We start from the raw sequence: 7,735 nt of genomic DNA on the forward strand, positions 1-7,735 counted from the left end.
ATTCCAAATTATGACTTTTGTTGTGTCTGTGCCTCTGTGCCGAAAATAAAATGATTTGGCTATGATTAGAATTAACAGCGATTGCCGTGACAATAAAATATAACACAATTAAATATTAAAACTCGCGCGAAGAGAACTACATAAAGTTATCTAGACAGTTTTACAAGAATTCACTACTTGTATGTTTTGCACAGACACAACAGCATGTGACAGTCATAGAAAAAAACACGGGCGTGGCACATTTGTATACAACAAATATGGCCCGGTGCGTGTGTCAAATCTCAATTGGACATTTTTAATTATAAAACGTCGTTGGTTATATGCATAGAAAAAAATTGCAGTTACATTTTCTCCGTTCGTCTGCAATTATCGCACTTGACCCCAATAAAACAGGCGGCATTTAAAAAAAAAATCCCGGTAAATTTGGCTATAAACATTATTGAAACGACCTGACTCGGTTACAAACCGTTGTTCGAATACATTGTCGTCGGGTGTAGTTAAACAAATAATGTAAATAAAAATAAAAATAATTTTTATACTTACACAAATCCCCTTGGAAACGAATAGCTGCTGCACAGGACATCAAAACGCCTTCGGTAACAATTGAACACTGCGACTGGTGCGAGCGTCTCGGATCCTGTGTTCGAGCTCTTGCCAAGAGAGATGACGTGCGGTAACCATGGAGATGCGTTGGAGGTGTGGTGGCGGTAAAGGACGTTAAGAGGTTGGAAGGGTGGGTGAACACAATCGATTCAAGAGGGTTCGCGACCTGACAAAAAAAAAAATAAAAACCTTTAGAAAACAAGAAAAAGAAACTCGTATTCATTGAGATTTTTATGACACGTTGACAACCTCGTTAACATTAATAAAAGGAAAAAAATTAGTAAAACTATAAGTTCATACATATAATATTCAATAAGTTTTAAGTGAAAAAGAAAATCGTAATTGTATACTCTAATGCATGTTGCGATTGGCTAATGGCAACTGTAGCCAAATAAAAAATAAAATACATAAGCCTAAATATTTATACCTATGACATAATTATTATTTAAAATCCAAAGTTCTCGATTTAGCATTTATAATTTCCTAATGTAATTAAATTATTAACCTAACCTAATTACTTACTTGCATCAGAACGTTAATTTGAAACTTTTAAATTAATCTAATGGGAACCAAATAGCGAATACCTCACGCTTTATAGCAAATTTAATTATTATTTGGAAATATATAAATTTTTGTCAAAAAAAAAATGTATAAAAAATAATTACTTAATTCTATACTTAAAATACGTTTTTAAGTCCGAATTTCTTAAAAATTACTCTTATAACCTAACCTTATTTTTATATTTTTTATGAATATTACTTATAAGTTAGGGGTTTGAAAGCTCAAGTTTTCAACTTGTCAACTTTCAACTAGCCTATTAAATACATATAAGGTCATCGAATGGCCGTTGCCGATTCATTAGAATAATAATGAAATCAAATTAATACACAATAATTATTGTTAATTTATGTAATGCTAACCATAACACATATGTCTTATTAATCACTTTGTATAACCTAACCACTGTTAATAATATTAATTCTTATTTACAATATGCATTTATTCTTAATTCAAAAAATACAGTTATTTTGCATCAACCTAATTAATCTAATATTAAATTACCTATACCTTTAACTTAATGTATACTTGAAATTCCAAGCCTTCGCTCGCGATTTTTCAATTAATCCAATCATTTTTTTTGGCAATATATTTTTTTTTATCGAAAAAAAAATATAAAAAAAAAAAACCATTCTGAATACAATTAATCTAATGGGAATCATATAGCGAATACCTCACACTCAGAAACATAACATTATACCTACTTAATTCAAATTTCAAAAAAATGCTAAAAACAGTTAATGAAAATTTTAATTAGGCCCTTGAAAAATTTAAATAGATAAAGAACTACTTGTTTAAAAATATATATATTAACTTATCGGAATGAACATTTGTGATTTTTTAAATTTCGATGATTTTTCTAGTTTATGAATTTGTCAATAATACTTAACTATTATATTAATTTAAGCCTCTACTTAATTTTACTTATTTGAAAGTCCAAGTTTTCACTCGCTGACAGTCAATTAACCTAATATTAGTTGATAGAATCAATGAAATATGGACATTTTATGTTGTCAATATTTCTATAACACATTTAAAACAATAATAATAAACAAATAAATCTTTCACCTAAATATTAATTTATTTTTTAAAGGTCCCAAATGTTTCGAGTCTTTCTTAACCTATTATTAATAGCACTAAATATTATTCCCTTATTTTTGCTAACATTAAGTACTAAATTTAATATGACTAACAATTATATCTTATTTGTTATACAAATATTATAATTTTTATTTATATTTATACTATTAAAAAAAAATTTACTTTACCTATTTCAATACTTAAATTACATTTTTGAACATTATTAACTACATATTTGGGTAACGACTAATTAACTGATTTATTATATTAATAACCAAATCAAATTAATAATAATAAACAAAAATACTTAAAAAATTAGTCACTAAAATATCTATACCTAGGTATAACTTAATGTATATTTGAAATTCCAAGTCTTCGCTTGCGATATTTCAATTATCCTATTGGGAAATTTTGAATCAATTTTTGGTAATATAAAAATTTATAAAAAAAAATTAACTTAACTTAATTTTATACTTAAATTACGTTTTAAGTACGAATTTCTTTAAAAATACCCTTATAACCTAACCTTATTTTTAAATTTTTTATGAATATTACTATTAAGTTAGGGGTTTAAAAGCCCAAGTTTTCCACTTGTCGACTTTCAACTAATCTATTAAATACATATAAGGTTCATTGAATGGCCGTTGCCCATTCATTAGAATAATAATGAAATCAAATTAATACACAATAATTATTGATAAATTATGTAATGCTAACCACAACACATATATCTTATAATTCACTTTGTATTACCTAACCACTGATAATAATATTAATTCTAACTTACAATATACAATTTATCTTAATTAAAAAAATATAGTTATTTTGCATCAACCTAATTAATCTAATACTAAATTACCTTTACCTATAACTTAGTGTATATATGAAATTCCGAGTCTTTGCTCGCGATATTTCAATTAATCTAAACTATTACACTTGGGCAATACATTTTTTTTATCGAAAAAAAATATAGAAAAAAAATTAACCTAACTTACTCATATACTTAAATTACGTTTTTAAGTTCTAGTTCCTTAAAAAATAACCTAATAACCAAACTTAAACTATATTTTTTTTTTTTTAAAAACTGATCTATACCCATAACTTAATAAATATTTGAAATTCCAAGTCTTCGCTCGCGATATTTCAATTAATCTAATCTATTACATTTGGGCAATTCATTTTTTTTTTGTCGAAAAAATATTAACCTAACTTTTTCATATACTTAAATTACGTTTTTAAGTCCTAATTCCTTAAAAAATAACCTATTAACGAAACTACATTTTTTTTTACAAATATTGATGTATATCTATAACTTAATGTATGTTTGAAATTCCAAGTCTTCGCTCGCGATATTTCAATTAATCTAATCTATTACATTTGGGGAATATATTTTTCTTGTCGAAAAAAAATTTATAAAAAAAAATTAACCTAACTTATTTCTATACTTAAAAAAAATATTAAAATAAAATACCTTAACTTAAATATTTATACTTATGACATAACAATTATATTAAATTCTAAAAGCTCGAATTCATATTTAAATTAATCTGAATAATTAGCATAATTTTCGAGGTAATTTTTTCATTTATAATTTCTGAAAGTAATTGAATAATTAACCTAACCTAACCTAAACATTGACTTGCATCAGATCGTTAATTTAAAACTTTTAAAAGTACCGAGCTGAAAACAATTTAACTAATCGGGACCATGTTTGTAGAACATATCCATACCTACTTGATTCAAATTTAAAAAAAATGCTGAAAAATAACCGCTCAAAAACAACAGTGAATGGGAAATTTAAATTACGTACTTAAAAAACTAAAAAAGATTAAGAGCTAAGACTAAGAGACATAACATCATTTGTAACGAAATTTTTAAATTAAGATTAAATTTGTTTTTTATTTAAAACAATTTAAGATTTTTTTAAAATTTAAAATCTGTCAAAAATACTTCAATGCTAAAAATTAAGTTAATTTCTAAGCCTATACTTAAATTACTTGTTTGAAAGTCAGAGTTTTCATTTACCGTTAGTCAATTTACCTAATAAATGAACATGTAAGTATTTAAGTAAAGAATACCTATAAATTAGGGGTGTGAAAGCCCAAGTTTTCCACTTATCGACTTTTAACTAACCTATCTAAGACCTTCTGAACAAATACAGTATTAGTCAGTCAGTAGTCTTGTTTAGAGGGACTAAACAGTCTGAACCGGATGAAGTGGCCAAGCGATTTATAGAAGATGTGTCAGAAGAAGCATACAAAATCGCAGAACTGCTGAAAGCAAACGTGCCTATTCGCATGATAGCATTGCACAACGCCAAAACCAACTGTGACTTGTGTAAGTGTTCATTTACCAATAAGAACCACAAAACAGCCGATCACGACCACCTCACGGGTAATTACAGACAATCCTAATGTAACAATTGCAACTTGAAACTAAAAACAACAAATTTCGTACCGGTTTTCTTTCACAATTTAAGTTCATATGACAGCCATTATATCATTAAAGAACTGGGTAACGATAATAAAAGAATTTCCGTGATACCAAACACCGAAGAAAAATTTTTATCGTTTTCAAAATATGTTACAAATACATTCTCTTTGCGTTTTATTGACACATTTAGATTTATGGCATCAAGTTTGGCTTCCTTGACAACCAACTTACGGAACTCAGACATTGGACTATTCAATGAAACAGCAAAGGCTTTTACAGGTTGTGATTTGGATCTAGTAACCAAAAAATCATTCTTCCCGTATTCTTATGTGTGCGACTGGGACAGGTTGGATGAAACTCAGCTTCCTCCCAAAACCGAGTTCTACAATGATCTCACCGATACCCATATTAGACGACAGGACTACGATCACGCAGTAAGAGTTTGGGATTATTTTAACTGCAAAACGCTAGGAGAATACTCAGACATATATTTAAAAATTGACACCGTTGTACTGTGTGACGTTTTTGAGGCTTTTAGAGAACTGTGCTTACAGACATACAAATTAGACCCCACTCATTACTACACAGCCCCGGGTCTCAGCTTTCATGCGATGCTATTGTACACAGGCATTGAACTGGAGCTTTTAAGTGACTATGAATGCATTTATTTTTTGAAAGAGCAATCCGCGGTGGTTTGACCTCATCAACACTTTAATATGCAAAGGCTAACAACAGTAAGACACCTGGATATGACCCGAAAAAGCCCAAAAGCTGGATACTTTACCAAGGCGTTAACAATTTGTATGGATTCAGCTTATCGAAAGCTTTGCCTTACGGGAACTTTAGATGGTTGGACGAAGACCCAGAAAAGTTACTCAAAAGACTTGACAGTATGGATGAAAACTCTCCTACAGCGCTGAAGTTTGAAGTGGACATTATATACCCAAAGCATCTACACGACGCTCATAACGAGTTACCATTTTTACCAGAAAGCAAATGTCCACCCGGGTCAAAAGTAAAAAAACTACTAACAACGTTCGACAAAAAAACCAACTATGTATGTCATTATCTGAACCTCAAACAGGCAATCGCCAACGGTCTGCGTGTTGAAAAGGTAATATTAACACTAATAAATTTTAATAACAGTTTACGCATTCGGGTCACTAATTTAAACGCGGTTTTTAGGTACATAGAGTTCTAGAATTTAGCCAATCGACATGGATGGCAGCATACATTGAATTGAATACAAAATTACGACAGAAAGCGACCAACGACTTTGAAAAGAATTTTTTTTAATTAATGAATAATTCCGTGTTTGGTGAGTAAACAAAAATTAAGACGTTATTTCGATTAACTAAATATGGCAATAAATGCAGGTAAAATGATGGAGCGAATGAGAAACCGAATGAATATGGAGTTGGTAAATTCACCTAGACGAGCTGCCAAACTTATAAAGAAACACAATTTTAAACACTGCACGACGTATAATGAAAATTTAGCGGCTATTGTCATGGAGAGTAAAATCATAAATTTTTGTAAACCAATTTATGTCGTCTTCGCAGTGCTTGAAATTAGCAAGACACATTTGTATGAGTTCCATTACAATGTTATGAAAAAGCATTTCAAAGACCGCGTTCAAATATTGTACGGCGACACAGGTAAAAACCGATTAAACTAGTTAAACGATGATTTTTGTTTTTTTTTTCATAAATTTATCAAGTTTTAAATATTTTTGGATTCTTGTGTCTACTTGGTTAGAACTACTGATTTTTATGCAGAAGTGATGGCAAACCCCGAACTACTTAAATGGTTTGATACGTCTAACCTGCCCACCGACCATCCAGCTTACTCTGCAGCAAAGAAAAAAGTCCCAGGTCTGTTTTCCGACGAGACAAACGGGTTAACAATATATGAGTTTATTAGCCTCAGACCAAAGACATACGCTTTTGAAAAGGAGACAGTAGAAGCACTAACGACCGAAGAAAAAATTAAAGCAAAAGGGATTAAAGGTCATGTAGTTTAACACCACCTTACAATAGAAGATTTCAAAACCTTCTTTGTTTATGGAAGATGAAGAACACGTTGACGATGCCAAGGCTGTAGCCCAGATACAAGGTAGAGCTGTACTCCGACACATCCACGAAGAAGGGACCGCTGCTAATATACCTGTCAAGTACCCTACGTACACACCGTATAGAGAAAATGTATCAATACGGTCATTTAACCATGAACTCAAGACGATTAAAACGATGAAATTAACCCTTAACTGGCATGATGATAAACGAGTTATTTTACCAGACAGGATACACACGCTCGCCCATGGGCATTATAAATTAACGTGAGTTACCTTCCCTATTATATCCTAATATCCTGCTATATAAAATACTAATACCATTTATTAATTTTTCCAGTGATCAACAACTCGATAATATTGACGACCAAGATGAACGTTTATTGTAACCATTTTTTCTTTTCACAAAGTTTTATCATCTTACTTACCAAACATGAATAATTTTTTAAAATATTATACAACATTGTACTTTACCATACATTATTGTTACCAAATATGTAAAAGATTTAAATATTATTCTTTACCTCTCAATATTGTTATTACCAATTAATCATAATGTTACACCACACTCTGTTGTTATCAAAATGTAAAAAGTTATTTAAAATATACAATTGTACTAAACCATTATTGTTTAACACCTTTTATTTTTACTTTAAAATACTCTTATTATTTTAAAACATGCATAAATGTATTTTAAAATATATACAATATTGTACTTTACCATATTTCTTGTTGTATTATAAAATAAAAGAAAAACAGTAATGTTAGTATAAATTACAAGTTGTTTTTATTTAAAAAACACATACAAATAATTAACTATACAAAAAATTAGGTAAAATATTTACAAAATAAGAGAAAATAAAAACCAAAAATAACTAAATAAAAATAGGTAAAATATTATCAAATTAAGGAGGAAAAAAATACATAAAAATAATCAACTATACAAAAAAAATAAAAATTGGGTAAAAATACTTACAAAATAAGGGGGAA

General features: G+C 29.1%; 1 pseudogene; it reads left to right on the forward strand.

Moving 5' to 3' along the window:
* Positions 1-6,457: 6,457 nt before the first annotated feature.
* Positions 6,458-7,178, forward strand: LOC126842501 (uncharacterized; annotated as a pseudogene).
* Positions 7,179-7,735: the final 557 nt, after the last annotated feature.

This window comes from Adelges cooleyi, unplaced genomic scaffold, assembly GCF_023614345.1.
Source record: "Adelges cooleyi isolate 19-005CV unplaced genomic scaffold, UGA_ACOO_1.1 ACOO_flye_CR_arks_rails_tigmint_CR_PRNA_53, whole genome shotgun sequence".
Classification (NCBI taxonomy): domain Eukaryota; kingdom Metazoa; phylum Arthropoda; class Insecta; order Hemiptera; family Adelgidae; genus Adelges; species Adelges cooleyi.